General features: G+C 43.2%; 1 protein-coding gene across 5 annotated transcripts in view; it reads left to right on the forward strand.

Annotated features, from left to right (window-relative positions):
- Positions 1–19,839, forward strand: part of cdkal1 (CDK5 regulatory subunit associated protein 1-like 1) — a 947,238-nt gene that overhangs the window by 753,240 nt on the left and 174,159 nt on the right. The window lies entirely within an intron of this gene.

Raw genomic sequence — 19,839 nt, forward strand, 5'->3', positions numbered from 1 at the left:
TAGGACACTCTTCCCAGACTGCTTCACCACGATGTTGACTGCAGGACACTCTTCCCCTGACACCTTTTTCTCTCTGCTGTGAATATGGATACAAAGTATTCACTTAGCAGGTCTGCCATTTCCTTATTATCCATTCTGGTCTCACCTGCATCAATCTATTATTGGTCCATATTCCCTCTTGCTACTTTCTCTAAATATATTTATAAAATCTTTTGCTGTTAGCATTGGTATGGCTTCCATTTTTTTGCATCCCTTTGTCCATTGGCTTTCCATTTTTCCTTGCGTTTGCAACTTCTGTAACTTTATACTGTCTGTTTCATTTTGACTATGGTTGCTTAACTATAAAAGTGAAGGTTATGATTTAATAGAGTATGTACTAGTTTAATATTATACCAAATTCTTCTTTGAATATTTCCACTATTTCTGTGGATTTAACTATTAACAGTTCAGCACAGTTTATTTCTCATGCCTTCAAAGTGTGCATTACTTAAATTTAAAAACATGCTTTGTGACTCTCCTTTCTCCCTCTCAAGCTTAATATCAAATTCAATTATATGGTCACTAATCGCAAGATGTTCCCTTACTATCAGATTGTTAACTAATTCTGGTTTCTAACTGATCACCAAATCTAGTAAGGCCTATTCTTTATCGCCTCCTACTACTACAACTTGCAAGACAACGGTGTCTTTAATGTTGCTTAACAATGTAAGACACATCACAGGAGCATTATTAAACTAAATTTGACACTGTGCCACACAGGGACATTAGAGCAGGTAGCTAAAAGTTTAGTCAAAGAGGTAGGCTATAAGGAATTACTTAAAGGGGAAGACATAGTAGGGTTTGGTGGGAGTCCTGGTATTTATTTTCCTTCATAACTCTCATTTCTCCTGCCTCTCACTGCTTCAGACATTAAGACTAATTTTAGCACTCCCATAAGTGCCCAACTTAGATCATCTAACTCAGCATAGTTCAAGGAATTGGCATTCTTATTCTATGCTGTACCCATTACTTCCAGTTCAGTTTGGCTATGGTGCGGATCTGTGACCTCACCTTTTCCTACAATGTTCTTTATTCCCTTATCACACTAATACTAATCTGGCCACTTGAAAAACAGTGCCTTACTCAGCACTCTATGTTCCTTTTAGACATTTTCCCACCACCCATACTCAATTTAGAGTATATATAAGTGCATGTGCAGAGAAGTGCTTGAAATGTGGTCTCTGATTGCATCTTGTCCACCAGTTGAACCTGTTACAATATACCTTCCTTCCAGCCCACCACCTTGTATGGGTGTCATTGGGACAGTGCAGCTGAAACTGACTGACATTTGCAAACTCTGTTACAATATTTACGCCAAGTTTGCACCATTGCATTGTGAGTTCTGCATAAAAATAATAGTTTTTTAAAAATCACATTAACCTCCAAAGAGCAGATCTTACTGAGACATTGTTACATTTACCATTCTGCATTCTTTTGCAACCCACTGTTTGCCTGTCTGAATCTGGCACCCAATTTATTCCCAAATTGTGAGCAGTTTAATTTTGCAGACTCTTCCCACCAAGCTAATTTCATATCGGCATCTTTTAAAAATGATACAGGTACAGTCTCTCAAATCCAGCAACCCAAAAACTGGACTTCTTTAAACAGCCATGTATGAATTCTATTTATTATTGAATGAGTGAAATAGCTTTTTATAGGTGCTGCATTGGCACTGTTGCACGCTGACTAGTTATTGACTTTGCGCCCCTCTTTTTTGTCGTGCTTCGGATGGTCTGAATGACCCTCGACCCGACCTGAACTGCCTGACTTGAAAACCGGCAAGATCCGAAATCCAGCACAGACTTGGTCCCAAGCTTGCAGCTTTGAGACACTGCACCTGTAGGAGGGATCAGACTACATGCTATTGACGGAAACTAAACCAGTAACCCCAATTTTGAAGTTATGGTCTATTAACTATCTGCATCATTCGATCTTGGAATGTGGCATTTCAAAATTAATGATCGATTATAATTTGTTGTAAAAGTGAAGGCTTGTATTAGAAATTTATAACTGGTAAATAATGGAAGGTGAGAATGGTGACTGTCACTTGGGTACTGGGAAAGTCAGACACACAGCTGCTTTTAGAATTAATTTTTGCCTTTCTGAAGGGTACCATAAAATAATCTTAGTTAAAGGTGTTAGCATGTGTGAAGAACATCAAAATGGATCATGTCTCTATTAGATTGTTTTTTGTCATGTAAGGGTCTGGTACATAAAGGATTAATGTGACACTGAGCTCAGTACCGCAGTGATATAAGAGACTCGCACCTTGGGGTCAGTATAGTATTGGCCAGAGCTAAAAATTTAAAATTCCTGGACAACACAAGTCCTGAAAAAAGTTAAGTACTGCAATGGTCAGAAATTGCCGTTTAAATCGCAGCCTGAGAAACCCAATTCCTGAGACAGCACCTGAACTTGTAGTAGCTGAGCTTGCTCCGAGCAAGAAAAATGTAAATTAATTAAAAATTAATCGCGATTGAATAGGCAGCTTAAAAAAAACCAGCAAAAGCTAGGATTCAACGCTTCCAACACCAAAAAAAATTGCATTAAAGTGGGGAAGACTCTACATTCAATCCAGGCAGTCATTGTTGAAAAAATTTAAACACTGAGATCGCAGACACCATTACTGCATGAGCCCACCAAAACCAGCAGGTGCAGGAAAACTTTTTGTGAAGAAGCATATGGCGGCACCATCTTGGATTTCAGAAACCTTTTAAGGCTGAACCATAAGTTAAAAATTTTAACCATGGATCAGAAATCATTCTTCCAGATCAGTTTGGACTTATCCAAGGTCCAGATCAATTCACAAAATTGGGGACCTTGGAGGAAGAGATTCCTTAGTTACATGATTGCTTCAGGTTTAGGTAAGAAGATAGGAGCTGAACAAGTTAACACACTGCTTTATTCAGTAGGCCCAATAGTCGACAATATAATAACTTGACAAGGAATCAACGAAACATCTGCAAAATTTGATGAAGCTTTAAAATATAATGCTTATTTTAACTTCCGAGGTAAAAAAATCCTTGAAAGGGCTTAATTTAATAAACGTGTCCAGCAGCCAGGAGAACCGGTTGATCCTTCATTAATGAGCTGTACAGTATTGCTGAAGGCTATGATTACAGTGTCTTGAAATCTGAGTTAATCAAAGGCAGAATAGTTGTAGGACTGGCTGATGATGCACTCTCAGAAATTCTCCAAACTAAAGAAATCCGTTTGCAGTATGGATCCATATTAGGGGAGGAAAGGAAACTGTGGTACAAAAATAAACCCCACTGTCCAGCCAGCAAAGCCGCATAGTAAGAGGGACACACTAGGCCACGGGAAGCAATATCCTAACTGACCAGTACAGCGACCATGCCAGTGTTGTGGAGCAAAGCGCTACCACAAGCAAGATCAATATCCGGCAGTTTCAGCTCCGTGCTTTCAATGTAACTGAATAGGACACCAGGAATCGGTACAAAGCCAAAACATACTTATCGTACTTTGTCAGCACCCCAAAAGGTACGGTCAGGAAAACAGGAGGAGCCTCCTCCTCATCCCTCGAAGGGTCCTTCCCACTATACAGTGGAGAGAAATTAAGGAAGACATCCATGCACATTAGGACTTTCTAAAGTTCATGTTCTTTTGCAACTGCATTTCTTTTTCTATTTGGAACTTTGGTGTGCGAGTATTCTGTTCTCTTCATTCCAGTTATTGTAAAAATAATTTTATGTGAAAATACAAGTTTGCCTCCTATTTTATCTGAACAGACATTTGTTAACAGCTTACAGTATATGGCAAAACAAAACCCAATTGATACCAAATTCCAGGCATGATACACATTTGTAAGTTTTAAGTGATTAGTATCAAATTGTGCTGCCTTGACTGATGGTCAACAGTTATATGAGCTGTAAAATAACTTTCCATTACTTAAACTGAAACAAAACCCTTCTTCCTGTCTGCAGCTTGTCTGTTTCTTGAACTTCACTGTAAGAAAATATGCCACTGCATCAATATCACATGTGTTGCAGTATCATGAGATGTTTCTGTGTAACACTGAGCAAGGCAGGATTGTATTTCTTGGCTTACTCTCTATTGACAATCTTAAAGTGATATAATGATCAAAAATCCACAGAAAAGAATCAAAAATAGAACTTAAAAGGATTTCTATTTGAATATAGGAGGTATATGTTCAATGTCGCTAACAGCAGTTAGCTCCATTGTTCCTCAATGTCAGGTCTCACAATAAAGAATAAATCTCAGTTAGAGAATATTACCAGGCATGAGCATTCCTAGGTTCAGATTATTTTATTAAATGTGAAAGCAAATCTCAATAGATAATTGTAACCTTTGAAAGAGGAACCAACTGCTGCTATTCCACATGATGTAAATATACAAAATCTTATATCACTCTCTTGATGGCTAAGTTGGAAAAAAAACAGATGAGACATGTCCAGGCATGTAAACGGGAGGTCTTCAGATTCCTCGGGAATTAGGAAAAATTCTGTGACAGGGACAAGCAATACAGATGGGATGGCGCTTCATTTAAAAAGATTAGTACCAATACAGACATGGTAAATAGCATAGTGGGGGAGGATTTAAATTCAAACATGACAGGAAGAGATAAACAACATAGACCAAAAAGATCATAATAATAGGCTCATTAGAGGAGGAATGTTTTTAAAAATGGGCTCAAATTATTAAGCTCTATATTTAAGAGGCGATTCCGCATCCTGCTCTTTCAAGAGGGAGTAGCATTAACAGGGATTCAGTGTCTGGAAATCGGGATTACAATTTGAAATTCTATATCTGAGTGACACTCCCTTCAGCATGGTTTTCTTGCTGAAGACAAGATCATGGAGTCAACTTGCATTTATTGGGGTACTGGGAATTTCTAAAACATCATTAACGCCAATGATGAAGATGATGCAATGCATAATAATGTAGAGTGTTCGGGTAGACAGACTAGAGAGGAAAGATGATGAGAGTATCTTAATAAGTTGGGTAAAAGAGGTAAAGGAAGTAGCTTCCGATATACTAGAATGATTAGAATGCATTTTATACAAAAGGCAACAATGATAACTGTAATGTTTTGAATGGAACTATTTTGTAAAAGCAGAATAATAGTATTCTAAGATGAGATATAATGACACAGGAAGAAACTCTCCCCACATTGTAAGGGCAGGAAAGGCTTCAAAGAAAAATTGAAATCCCTAATGGATGCATGTGGGACCAAACTAATTAAGTTAAAAAAGTTAAATTGTTAAAACATAATTAACTGATTACTTCTTAAATTTATTTACTAGCCAACACACTAAAAATATGCCATCCATTTCCGGAAGCGCTGTGGTTAAACTTAAAAACTTTGCTATCACCTGCATGGAGATTCGAGACAGCCTCAAAGCAGAATGGATACTTGGGGCAGAGGTTTGCTGCATAATTTGCATAGTAAAGCAGCAGAAAATGAAAGGAAATAATGTGAGGGAACCTGCCAGTTCATACCTGTTTCTATCAACATTGCAGTTAATTTCTCTCCAGCTCCAGGATTTTAGCTTCCCAACCTTTGCCCAACATTTAAATGATAGAGGGTGTGTGGGCAGGCAAACCTGCCTCTACTGTCGCTGACACCAGAGACTGAGAAAAGGAGTGACAGTGGACAGTGGTTCAGCAACAGAAAGCCTGCTAAAGGTACTTTTTAAGGGAAAGGGCCTCGACCTTCAAGATCGTTGGACCTTAGATTAGTCTCATCCATCCAATCTGCTGGAATCAGTCTTTGTGTGCCACGATAGAGAAATCTCTAAATCGTAGAGGGTAGGAGGCCCAACATTTGTCCTCACCTGGGGTCATCAGAAAAACAGAATTTGCAGTTGTAACAGCAATGGTCTCCTCTTATTGAAGATGTGTGCTGAGGAAGCCAGGAATCTCCAACACAGCCTTCTGCCCCCCTAACTGCAAGAAAACATCTTGAATGCACCTTTATTCTATGTATTGGCATCTATTAGACTATGTCATCACCAGGAAGAGGGACAGGCAGGATGTGTGTGTAACGACATGTACAGTACTAACTGCTAGACTCACCACCATCTTGTAATTTCAAAGCTAAACATCAAGATCTATCCCCTTCAATACTACAAGAGCATGAAGATCCAGCGTCTCAATGTCTCGAGGCTCAAACAGACAATCATGAAGGAATCTCTCTCAGACAAACCCATGAGTCACCTGTGTACAAAAACAATGGACACTCAGTGCATTAAGGACAATTGGGATACCTTCAGGGATATAGGGCGGAATAGTCCCAGATTTGCACTAAGTGCGGTAGCGGGTGGTACCTGCCAGCCGCGATAGTGGGATTTCAAGCCATATTGTCCCAAACCCGCCACATTACTTATGCTTTCTGGGGAAACATGCCGTTTCCGTGGCGGGCGGGCTCTCATTCACCTTGCAGCTTCAGCATGCCGGGCGCCATGCTTAAAATCTAGCAATGCGCACACATCTCAGTGCTTCCAGCCCACAACTGCTGCAGGGAAGATGTCCATGAAAGGCAAAAAGAGTGCAGCCCCCAGGTTTAGCGATGCATCACTTTTGGATGCCATGAAGACCCGCCCTCCACTCCTACTGCAGGATAGGCAGCGGTGTGACCAACCAGGCTTGGGAGGCGGTGGCAGCTGTGGTCAACGCAAACACTCTTCAAAAGAGGACAGCCACCCATTGCCACAAGAGGATAAATGATCTGCTCCGTACCACCAGGGTAAGCCACTCTTCTTACACTCTCAACTCACACAGTCACACACCCATCACACATTAACAGGGATCTCACTCACTGCCAGTTCAAGGGACATCACCATTCACTCTCTGTCATACATAAATTCATTGTCCTCATCCCATCCAAGGGACCACTCGCCACCCACGCACGCCAGGCATACTTATCATCTGGCCTGGCAGGCATCTTGCTTACGCTCTCTCCATCTGTCTTCATGCAAGACAAGCTGGCCCACAACAAAAGGCTGAGGTCGCAGACTGGTGGAGGAATGCCTGAAATCAAGGTCCCCACGGACTTCGAAAACAGAGGCCATCCCGCTGACCAACAATGATCTGGAACGGTCCTGTGCTGACGGTGAGGCTGGCTGTGCTCTACCAAGGGTCCAGCAGTGCAGCATCCATCAGACAACCATGCTGTGAGTGATGTGTCCTGTTTCACAGTCCACTGCCATGCACTAATTATCTCCCCTTGCTTCCGCAGGCACATCTGGGAACCAGCGGACAGAGTCTGCAACCCAGGGCCTCTGATCAAGCCCTGAAGAAGGGTTAGGAAAGTTAAGAAGGTGAAGTTGCACAGCCTGGGCATGGGTGTTAATCACTTCTACATACTGTTCACTATTGCCAGTAAACTCCCAAAAATGTCTCCCTGCCTATGGCTCCTTGTTCTGATGAGCACTGTTTGTGTGACTCAGATGTGCAACTTTTCTGCACAAGATGAAGGTAGGTATCTCAGTCCAGGGTCTTCCCTGTGCTTTGTGCAGCCTTCAGACCAAAGTGATGGGCCCACCTCACACTCTCTGGACATAATACTGATACCTGCACCTCGACGGTGCTTGTCATTGCTGCCAGAATTTCGTGACAGGAGTCACAGAGTTGTGTCATTCTCTCCATGTGCTCTCAGCCCTTTCAAGGTGTGGCTGGCCCCCATCTCTTTAGCACTTGTGACCAGTGACGCTGTGCTCCTGAAGGGGCCAGGTGCTGAAGGCGGACAAAGGAAAAGGTACTTCTAAAGTTTCATGGCTGGGTCTCTTTGATATGACCCTGGACACAGAGGGAAAGACAGGAGTCAGACATTCTCACAGGCTAAGTGAAGATCTATGGAGTGTCCTCACTGCATGTCGTCATCATCCTCCTGTAATAAGTGACTGTTAGGGTCTCCACTGCATCTCCACGACAGGAGCATTATCACAGAGGGTATGCGTGCTGCCATAAGCCAGACCTGAGTCAAACGTTCATAGATGCAATGTGAGGATCAATGGGGTCTCCTCACTGCATGTCGTCATCACTCTCCACAAATCTAGCAGCTATGAGGGCCTCCCAAGCACGCCTGCCTCGTCTGGCCAATGCAAGGGCCTCGTCCCTGTTATCGCTGCCTTCGAGGACCTCCTCGCCCTCATCCCTGTCGGCGGCGTCCTCATCCAAGGAGACTTCCAGCTCCTCCAACTTCTCCTCAGCGACTCCTCTCCCTGTTGCAGCACCAGGTTGTAAAGGGCGCAGCAGGCGACGACGATGCTGGACACCCTCTGTGGACTATATTGCAGGGCTCTACCAGACCAGCCCAGGCACTGGAACCTCATTTTCAGCGTCCCGATGGTCTGCTCCACAAAAACAGAAATACCTGGAAAAACTCAGCAGGTCTGGCAGCACCGGCGGAGAAGAGCAAAGTTGACGTTTCGAGTCCCCATGACCCTTCAACAGAACTAAGGTTTGAACTTAGTTCTGTTGAAGGGTCATGAGGACTCGAAACGTCAACTTTGCTCTTCTCTGCCGATGCTGCCAGACCTGCTGAGTTTTTCCAGGTATTTCTGTTTTTGTCCATGATCCTGATATTGTACTCCCGCAGGATGAAAGAGAGAGACTTGTGGGTTAGCATGGGTGTACTAAGAACCTGTCCTGATTAAGTGTGAAGGCCCCTTAACACATCATGGAGAGTGCTGGCCGCCACATGGATGGCCAGAGATTAGAGCGTTGCATTGCTGCCCGAATCCCCATGCACCTCCACCCGACCGATTGGCAGCAGCTTCGCCCATTGCACTGCATGCTGTGCTCTCAGCTCAGGTGCAGGCATTCTCCTAACCTGCGCTGTAAGGCAAATCAGTTAGCTTGAACCATTGGGGAGACTGGCCCAAACATTGCAAGGGGCTGTGAGCACCTCCACCAGTGACTGCTCCATGCTGAGCTTTAGCAAGGAGATTGTACAACATGCATAGTTGTCCAGCTGTTCTGTAGTCCACTGTAACGCTCATTACTTTACAGTCTGTGCTCGAAGGGTGAAAAGCTCTGGATCACTTGATCGTAGTTTGATGCCTCCGCATTGCATGAGTGGGCAGATAAGCTAGAAGCCCAACTCCAATCATATCAATGGCTGCGCCTGAACTGCCTCAGTTGCAGAGGAATGGTCACTTTATACAAGGTGTCCCTAATGCATGTGGCCACTTCCCTTGCCCACCCTACCCCCCATCCTTAATGCTTGTGCACTACATTGAACCACACGGCAGCTCTAGTCCCCCCCCATTCCCTCCAAAGTCACCTCAACCATAGAGCTGACCTGAAGGGAGTGTGGTGGGGTGGGGGGTGGTGGTGGGGGGGGGGGTAGGGGGGTAGGTGGGGTGTCAGGCCTAATAATGATATGCAACGAGGCTCCCGACGTCCAGTGGCGGGAAACATGGCCTGCCATTGGCGGGCTGAGCAAACGATTGCAAACTGGTTTCACACCATCGTGAAATTGATCGTGCTATATTGTCTGCCCATGCCACCGAACATGCCTAACGCCGGCGGGCACGGAAATCCCCGACCATAGCGTGCTCCAAGGCACTTGCCCAACCTCTCAAAAGCATTGAGATTGGTTTGATGAAAATAATGAAACTACTGGAGTAGAAACAGCACGTGTACAAGGTTTACCTCAGCGATAAGCCATCACTATCCAAGCATGATGCCTACTGAAACATCCGCAGGACTGTCCAATGCAAGCTTGGAGAGATGCAAGACACTTGGCTGTATCAGAAAGCAGACTAACTTCAGTCATATGCCGACCATAAAGATTCCTCGATGCTCTGAAATCTGTCTATGGGCCCCTGCCTAAGGGTTCATCACCCATCCTCGGTGCCAGCAGGTCAGCACTGCTCAGAGAACAAGTCCAATTCTAGAAAGATGGGTAGAGCGTTTTAACCACATCCTCAATTAGTCTAATCCATCAGTGAAGAAGCAATTGACAGGCTGCCACAGGTTGCCATCAACTACTCTCTTGATACCCTCCCACACTGTTGGAAACAACAAACGCAATCAAACTCCTGTCTAGTGGCAGAGCTCCAGGAGCTGATGCTATCCCAGCTGAGGTCTACAAGGCTGGTGGTCAACACCTGGTCAAGAAGCTCACTGAACTCTTTCAGTCTATGTGGGACTATGTGCACCATTCTGCAAGAATACAGAGATTCCTCCAGTGTCCACCTGTACAAGTAGAAAGGAACTCATCAATCTTTCAACTATTATAGAGAAATCTTGCTGCTCTCCATCACTGGTAAAATCTTCACCAGAATCCTTCTGAACCACGAAGTGTAACATCTCAACCAGGATCTGCTGGCAGAGAGTTGTTGCAGTTTCAGGAAAAGTCCAAGAACCAATGATATAGTGTTAACTGTGAGACAGCTCCAGGAGAAATGCCAAGAACAGTCCTATGCGCCAACCCTCTTTAGCATGCTTTTCTCTACCATGCTATCCAATGCTTTCCATGATCGTGATCCTGGCATCGAAATCAGATATTGCATGGATGGGAAGTTGCTCAATCTGAGAAGACACCAGGGCGAGACTAGGGTCTCCAAGGACATACTTCGGAATTTCCTGTTTGCCGATGACTGTGCACTAGCTGCCGTTCAGGGCTAGATGTACAATGTAGCATGGTCTTGTTCTCCAATGCATGCAACAACTTCAGCTTTACAATCAGCATGACGAAAATGGAAGTAGTGTACCAGGACAAAGAAAACAGAAGTAATGTACCAGCGTGTTCCAGGAAAATCCTATCTCAAGCTCAAGATTTCAGTCCATGACAGAATCTGTCAGCAGTGGATAAGTGCATTCATGTTGACAATACATTCTCTCAAGCTGCCTACATTGATGATGAGCCACATGCAAGAATTGCCAAAGCAAGTGTGCAACCTTCAGCAGACTTTAAACACCAGCCTTGAAATGAAGAGGAGTAAGTCTGCCTAACAAACTGAAAGTCTGTGGAGCAAAGCCTTGCCCACTCTGCTCTACGTATGCAAGATTTGGAGTACCAATCTTAATGCCAAGAAGCTCAACTACTTTTACTTGAATTGCCTTCAGAAGTTTCTGAAGATCAGATGGCAGGACAAAATACCAGACACTGAGGTGCTTACCTGAGCTGGCATGCCAAGCACCCACAACATATTGAGACAGTCACAATTGAGCTGGGGTGGTCACGTAACCAGAATGCCTGACTTTCGCTTACCAGAGTGAATCTTCTATGGAGAGCTTGAGTCTGGGGACATGGCGGTCAAAGGAGGTGCTACCAGGACACTCTGAAGGCTTCACTTAAGATGTCGACTTTGGGTCCTGGCCTGCCGCAACCAAGCAAAAAGCGTTGTGACCTCCTTCGAAAGCAAGGACATATCAGAGGCAGAGAAAACACAAGGAGAGGAAATCCCGAGCCAGCAACTCATCCAAAATCCAATTGCCTGTGGTATGCTGTCCTATTTGCAGCAGAAACTTACGGGTGCAAATCAGCCTTAGCAGTCACTTAAGTATACATGGGAACCCTACCAAACACCCCAGATGAAGAACATGGCCACCTTCACTTTGGGGACGAACAAGAAGACCTTTCACTCATGCTCTCTCTTTTTCCCTGTATGAGCCTTGGCTTATTTGGAAAAAGTTTATTTATGCACTCTTATCCCTTACCCCTGCGTGTTCTCTCACACTGTAACAGATGTTATGATGTTGCTACATGGCCAGCTGCAAGTAGCTTCCTCTGTGTAGATCCTGGTTTGCATATCCAGCGACCACCAATTCCTCCCCCCACCCCAGCCCCAACCTAGGAAATTGTTTTCAGTTGGCAGGTGGTAAACCTGTCCCAGATGAAAATTAAACCCAGTATACTCAGTAATTAAAAGTGATAAGTTAAGTCTAGGGTTGAAATTTATAGCATTGATGGTCACTATGAATGAACCGAAGAATACAGAGGAGAACCCATTGAGTTTGAAGCAAGTCAATGTGATGTATATTTTCAAAAAAAGGTCATTAAAAAATTAAGCCTGATAACTATAGACCCATTCGTCTGACAGAAGTGACTACCAAAATAATGCAATTGATCATTAATAATCAGCTTAAGGATTTCCTATATGAAAATAAGATATTAAATGGCAATGTTTTAGAAGATGCTGCCTGACTCACCACCGTCTTAGCTTTTTTGAAGAAGCCTTTGATAAAGTTTCACATGGAATTAGGCAGTGGATGTCAGATAGATTTTGAAGGGTTAGGAAATTGGCTGAAGGAAAGGAATTAGCAGTTATTATTTAAGGGATTTATTTGCTGTGTGTAATGGGCCAGGGATTAGTGCTTGGCTCTACTGTTAAATAATCTGGATTCAGGACCGCAATAGGACATTTGCAACTAGCCAGACCTCTAGCAACATATACAAGTATAAGGTATTACACAGGAAGAAACAAAAAGAAATAGATACTCAGCAAATTATATTGAACTAGTGGGCAAGGTTTGAAAGAGTAGACTCAACATTTCCATATTTAGTAATTCCAGAGCTGCAATCAACAAAGAACTGTTACTCTGAAATACCTTCACACAAACATTGATTAATATCCAGAATCATTTTCTAGGTAGGATAATAGAGGTAAAATTTTCCCTTTTTTTTGTTCATTCTTGAGATCTCAGTATTGCCAACAAGATCAGTATCTTTTGCCCATTCCTGGATTCCCTTAAAAATTGGTGGTGAGCTGCTTCTTTTCTTGAACAGTGCATGTGATGAAGTTATGCTGTTGGGTAGGGACGTCGAGGATTTTGACCCAGTGATGCTGAAGAAACTGTGTTGTTTGTTCAAGTCTGAATGGTGTGACTTGAACGGAAACTTGGAGGTGGTGATGTTCCCATGTACTTTCCTTGTCCTTCTTGGTAGTACAGGTCCTGAGTTTGGGAGGTTTTGGTGAATTCCTGTAGTGCATCCTGTTCAAATTATTCTGAAAATAATTGGGTACAGTAATGAGGGTTATCATTATTTTTGATAACAGGATGAACTAGATGAGTTGAATAACTTTCACAATCCAAATTGCAGTGAGTGGAGGATAGTTGCATATAAATTATGTGCATAAATCAATGTCAGTCACTTAACAGCAGTGCAGCATTCAGGTGTGATTGATGGAGGAATTACCCAATCATCTTCATTCTGGCTGAAAATATTGGCCACTATATCCAACTAACAGCAGTGAACATATTCTCAGGATATATGCAGCCTGATATCAGAATCTGTGCTGGCCATTTACTTTGCTTCTGGCTCTCATACCGTTGGTTGGAATGGGTTCAAGACAGTTCCAGCTTTTCAAACTTGGCTAATTTAGGCCTGGATATCAGATTTTGAGAAATTTGCTTAGACAATAAAATAATAGGCTGTCTTCAGCTGCTAAATTCCATTGAAATATAAATTTGCAGCCCTGCAATCACAATAGATTACCTTCCAATCCTTTCAGGGGAGTGTGGAATTGTGGAAAATTAAGTTTTCTTTTTAATTGTACAATAGAAATGCTGTGTTACTGATAAAACCTTTCAAAATATTGAGCCAGTGATTGTACATTTTGCCAACAGATTATTTTAAAATAGCATACCTGTGAGGAACAGATTTCAATTAGCGGATTTGCATTATAGTGAGTTTGACCTATGGCAATAGTGGGGGTGGGGGGAAAAGGATAAAAATAAATAATGAATAAATTATTTATTTTTTAAAATCCTTTTTCCCCAACCCCACCCCCGACAGGGCCATCTGTCACTTGGTTCTATGTTGTGTTTCACAGAGCGCTGACCCTTGTTCTGCTAATAATGCATTCTGGTATCTTACCTTTATGCCACTGTCAGCACCTTCTTTAGTCTTTAACACTACCAGTAACACTTTCTTTGTCTTATGTCCATGACATCTTTGTCAATCTCTCCTGAGCTCCCACCTATCCCAGACCTTCTATTTTGTTCCACCTGCTTCACTCCCTCTTAAACAGTATAAAATCCATCACATGCCTATAATAAAAGTAAAATACTGTGGATGCTGGAAATCTGAAACAAAACCAGAGAATGCTGGAAAAACTCAGCAGGTCTAACAGCATCTGTGGAGAGAAAAATTAATGTTTCGAATCCGTATGATTCTTCAGAGCTCTGAAAAAGAGTCATACGGACTCGAAACGTTAACTCTGTTTCCCTCGCCACAGATGCTGCCAGACCTGCTGAGTTTTTCCAGCATTTTCTGGCTTTACTTCAGGACAATTCTAGACTATTTGTTGTTAGCCATTTTGAAAAATCTTGGAATAATGCATTCCCCACATAGTTGTACTGAGTTAATTAATTTATTCGGATCGTTTTAATGCCTCCAACCACCCCCCCACCTCCACCAGAATGGATAAATGCACCACAGTGCAAAGCTGTGCAGATGTAAGACGTATGTTTGAAAGACCAGTCTGAACATAAGAAACTAGAGCAAGAGTAGGCCTTGAGCTCACTCAGCATTACTTTCCTGCCTGCCACCCATAACCCTTGTGGATCAAAATCTGTTAAACTCTGCCTTGAATATATGCAAAGACCCAGCCTCCACTGCTCTCTGGGGTAGAAAATTCTAAAGATTAACAAGCTTCTGAGAGAAGAAATTCCTCCTCATCTGCATCTTAAATGGGAGACCTCTTATTCTGAAGCTCTGCCCCTCAGTTCTAGGTTCTAGGAAATAACGCCTCAGCTTCTACCCTGTCAAGTCCCCTCAGAATATTATATGTTTCAATAAGATCGCCTCTCATTTTTCTAAACTGCAATGAGCACAGGCCCAACCTGCTCAACATTCCTTCATAAGACAACCTCATCATCTTGTGAATCAACCCAGTGAATTTTCCCTGAACAAAAAACAGCAAAAGTGACATGAAGAAAAACTTTTTCAGGCACCAAGTGATTGGGGTCTGGAATGCACTGCCTGAAAGTATGGAGGAGGCGGATTCAATTGAGGTATTCAAAAGTAATTGGAATGTTATCTGAATAGGAAGAATGTGTAGGGTTACAGGGAGAAGGTGGGAAATGGCACTTGGTGAAATGCTCATTTGGAGTGACAATGCAGATACAGCGGGCCAGATGGCCTCCTACACTAACAATTCTGAGATTCTGCCATCAATGCAAGTATATCCCTTCTTAAATAAGGGGACCCAATACGCTGTTCTTGGTATGATCTCACCAATTCCCTTGTACGGTTTTAGGAAGATTTCCCTGCTTTTATATTCCGTCTCCCTTGCAGTAGAAGTTGACATTCCATTGCCTTTCTAATTACTTGCTGTACTTGCATGCTAGCTTTTTGTGATTCATGTATGGGGAGACTCAGATCCCTCTGTACCGCAGCAATCTAAAGTTCTCTCCATTTAAGTAATATTCTGTTTTTCTATTCTTCTTATCAAAGTGGATAACCTCACATTTTCGCACATTATGCCCCATCTGCCAATTTTTTGCTAATTTTCACTTAACTTATATATTTCTTAGCAGATTCTTTGACCTGAATTTTTGCACCTGCGTCAGGAGCGCAGAGTCAGGACAATACCTAGCTCCACAAACTTGACCAGGGAAAAGTGCTCCAGAAGTTTGGATTTTCAATCCGAGGTGGTGGGTGAAAATGGGAGTGTGGCAGGCGGAAAGAGTTCAGAGGCTGCCGGGTGTGGAGGTAGGCTGGGCGATAGGCCAGCTGGGGTGCTCCGCTGCTTTATCAAAGATATGGAAAGATAAATAAAACAAAACAACAGCCCTCACCCTCACATCCGCTCAACCCCCCCACCCCCCCCACCCCACCCCCCCCCCCCCCCCCCCCCCCAACACACATTCCCTATGCTCCATCCATGCCAATTCATCCCCATGGCCCTTCATGTCATCCATGCCAACCTATGCACCCCACACACCCCCCTCATGGCCCTTTATAGCCCCTATGTCAACTTAGTGCCAGCTTATGCCAACCCAATACCTTTTGCCCTTGCACCTACTATGGCAACTCACCCAGCATCCACCATGGGCAGACTTCAGGAGCTATGCTTAGGTGAATAAAGTTAGGCATCTATTGATGAGTTCACTATTTCAAAAAAAACACCGTCATTGATAATAATCCATTCACTACATTTAACTTCTTTTAATCCCTTATATAAAAAAATACATTTGTCAACGTAGTCCCACTTTAAAGAGTTTATAATCACTTGGAGCCGTCAATTAAACTGTGAACTGACAGACACCCCACAGTGATGATGAAAAGTTGTGAAATCAGTCATGCAGCACAAATTCTGTAAAGATAACACTCAGGCTTATGTCAACCAACAGAGTGAAATTGCAAGCACTGAGTTTTTTTAACACTGAAGACGTTTTCTCAAATGTTTAAAAGGCAGGAGATTTAATTCTTTGACAAATCTCTTGACAGCTCTCTTGACAGTTCTCTTGGCAGCTCCAATGAGCTTAACAGTTCCAATAAGTTTATGTATTTTTACACACATGTCCAATTTAAAAAATCCCAAAGGTCATCTTACTTCTCCCAAGAGTACTTGATCTCTCCCAAGATAATTTCCAAAAGGATAGTCTACCTCTCCAAATAACTCCGGCAGCTTTAGGCCTTCTAAAGGTCTAAAACGCACAAAATATGTTTTAGACATCCTACTAGCTAAAATCAGATCTGACTGAGGCAACTTCACTTTAACATGTGCAGTTGCCTCTCTGAACCATGGATGTGCAAGTTAGATCCCACCCCAATTCAACCCCCCTCCACCCCTCCCAAGAAAATTGCGAGGACCGGGTTCAGGGGCGGAACTCCCGAATTCATGCTACTGCTGCCGTCTGCATGAAAATTCAGGCCCGTGAGTCCTCCTTACAACTTGCTTTCTCACCCATCTTTGTAACGTTTGCAAATTTGGCAACAATACATTCTATACCATTATCCAACTCATTAATATAGATTGTAAATAGTTGAGGCCCCAGCACTAATCCCTGTGGTATCCCACTCGTTACAGTTCACCAATCTAAAAGTGACCTATTTACTGCAACTCTCTGGGCTGCGTTTGAAGGCAGAATGACACCCGGGCCAGTAGGCAGCCTGCCCAGTACCTACCTGCCCTTAGTGCAATTTCACCAGTGCCAGGATGGTCTGGTTGGCCTGCCTGCCAGTGGAATAATTGAGGCCCTTAAGTAGGCAATTAATTCCCACTTAAGGGCCTCATCTTGCCACCACCGGGACTTAACCAGTGCTGGGAGAGGCACACGCCAAGCGCCCAGCCAGCAGGTTTCTTTGCGTGGGCTGGTTGCCGGCGGGGGGCAGTTCCTCCTTAGTGGGCCCCCTAAACCCATCTGAGACCCTCCTCACCCCCACCCAGGCTTCCCTCTTCCCTCCTCACCTTTCATCCTATCCCCCCTTGCCGGGGCCTGCCAACTTTGCTCCTAGGGATACTCCTGACTCAGCTGCTCGGCTGGATCCAGCGCAACACATCTCCTCTCGGTCTCGCTGCAGCACGAGCAATGGCCACTGCTGCCTCTGATTGGCCGACAGCTTTCTGAGGCAATATGTGACATCACTTCGACGATGTCGCGATATATCTTTAAGAAGATATGCAAATAGTGTACACATATCATTGTGGAACCAGGATGCAAAACAGCATATGACCAACAGGCTCTGTGTGTGCTGAATCTCCAGGTTAGACCTGTTTGCTGAGCTCTCCTGTAACTTGTATATATCAGTATTAGTCATCAAATAAAATAACCTACGTTACTGTTCACCAGTCCTGTCTGTCTTATTGGTGAATTTACTTGAAGAAATCAAGTAACACTTCCTGAGGGGCAGAAGTCCTACCTCTCTTAATTGGCAAGTGGACTCGTAATGACAGCAAGGCAGCCTCGTTCTGCTAGGTGAGCTGCAGCACCCTCTATTTCCTGTTGGTTAGACAATCTTCTATCCATGCTAATATATTACCCCAACATCATAAACTCTTATCTTACACAGTAACCTTTTACATGGCACCTTATCGAATAACTTTTGGAAAACCAAATATGCTGCATCTACTGGTTCCCCTTTTTAAGAACATAGGAACTAGGAGCAGGAGTAGGCAATTCCGCCCCTCGAACTTGTCCCACCATTCAATACGATCATGGCTGATCTCATTTCGGCCTCAACTCCAATTTCCCGCCCTCTCCCCATAACCTTTCAACCCTTTACTAATTAAAAACCTGTTTATCTCCTCCTTAAATTTATTCAGCATCCCGGCATCCACTGCACTCTGAGGTAATGAATTCCGCAGATTCACGACTCTTTGAGAAAAGTAATTCCTCCTCATCTCTGACTTTATCTACCCTGCAGGTTACATCCGCAAAGAACTCTTCATAAATTTGTCAAACACAATTTGAGTTTGCCTTCAGTGGAACAAATGAAGAAGTGTCTTAGCAGAATGCCGAAGGTCACAACTAGTTTCTGTGGATTTGGGTGGAGGATGTGGGTAGAAGGCAAGGCAACTAAGCATTTTCCTCTTTGCCTTCTGATATGTCAACCCAAGAGAATTGATAAAAAAGGCCCTGAAACATCCATGGTTTTGTCTGGCATGTTGTGCCAATTATGGGAGAGTCATCTGTGAGAAAAGGGAATAACTATATTTTTGGGTTTGAGAAGGGTCTCAAACACAATTATATTAGAGATTTATATGTTAAGGAAGCTGCAGAATATGTAACCTTTATTTTAATATTGCTCTAAAAACTCACCCAACAATTGCCATTTAAAATGTTTTATTTTTAAAAATAATTTTCTACTGGCATAAAATCTTTGATAAATTTATTCATTTGGTCTAAAATATGTGGTGCAACTGTGTTTAAACCATTGCCTTCCTAGAACCCCTCCATAGAAATCATTTTTAGTTTACAAACAAAAAAGTAAATTACCCTTCAAAGTCAGAAGCTTAAAGGTCTACAATTTCATAATTTCACCATGAATTAAGTGATTCTAATGATCTAAAGAGTATGGGAATATTGGAAAAGCAGCTCTGGATTTCTGTGTCACCAATTTCCCAGAATTAATTGATTTTGTTTTCTTTGTTTATTGAATGGTTCAATGTGGCAAATCCCACTAATTCCAATGAATAATTTGAATTCTGACCTAGTTCAAGGTTTGATTTCACACTGGCATAGATTCAGGTGTATGTAACATTCACACCACACAAGCGTCAGGCAATGACCATCTCCAACAAGAGAGAATCCATCCATCACCCCTTGATGTTTAATGGCATTACCATCACTGAATCCCCCACTATCAACATCCTGGGGGTTACCATTGACCAGAAGCTGAACTGGACTAGCCATATAAATACTTGTGGCTACCAGAGCAGTTCAGAGGCTAGGAATCCTGCGACGAGTAACTCACCTCCTGACTCCCCAAAACCTCTCCACCATCTACAAGGCACAAGTCAGGAATGTGATGGAATGCTCCCCACTTGCCTGGATGAGTGCAGCTTCTACAACACTGAAGAAGCTGAATACCGTCCAGGACAAAGCAGTCCGCTTGATTGGCACCACATCCACAAACATTCAGTCCCTCCACCACTGACGCACAGTAACAGCAATGTGTACCATTTACAAGATGCACTGCAGGAATTCACCAAGGCTCCTTAGACAGCACCTTCCAAACCCACGACCACTACCACCAAAAGGACAAGGGCAGCAGATTGATGGGAACACCACCACCTGGAAGTCCCCCTCCAAGTCACTCACCATCCTGACTTGGAAATATACCGCTGTTCTTTCACTGTCACTGGGTCAAATCCTGGAACTCCCTAACAGCACTGTGGGTGTACCTACACCACA

Source organism: Cetorhinus maximus, chromosome 3 (genome assembly GCF_964194155.1).
Source record: "Cetorhinus maximus chromosome 3, sCetMax3.hap1.1, whole genome shotgun sequence".
NCBI classification, from domain to species: Eukaryota; Metazoa; Chordata; class Chondrichthyes; order Lamniformes; family Cetorhinidae; genus Cetorhinus; species Cetorhinus maximus.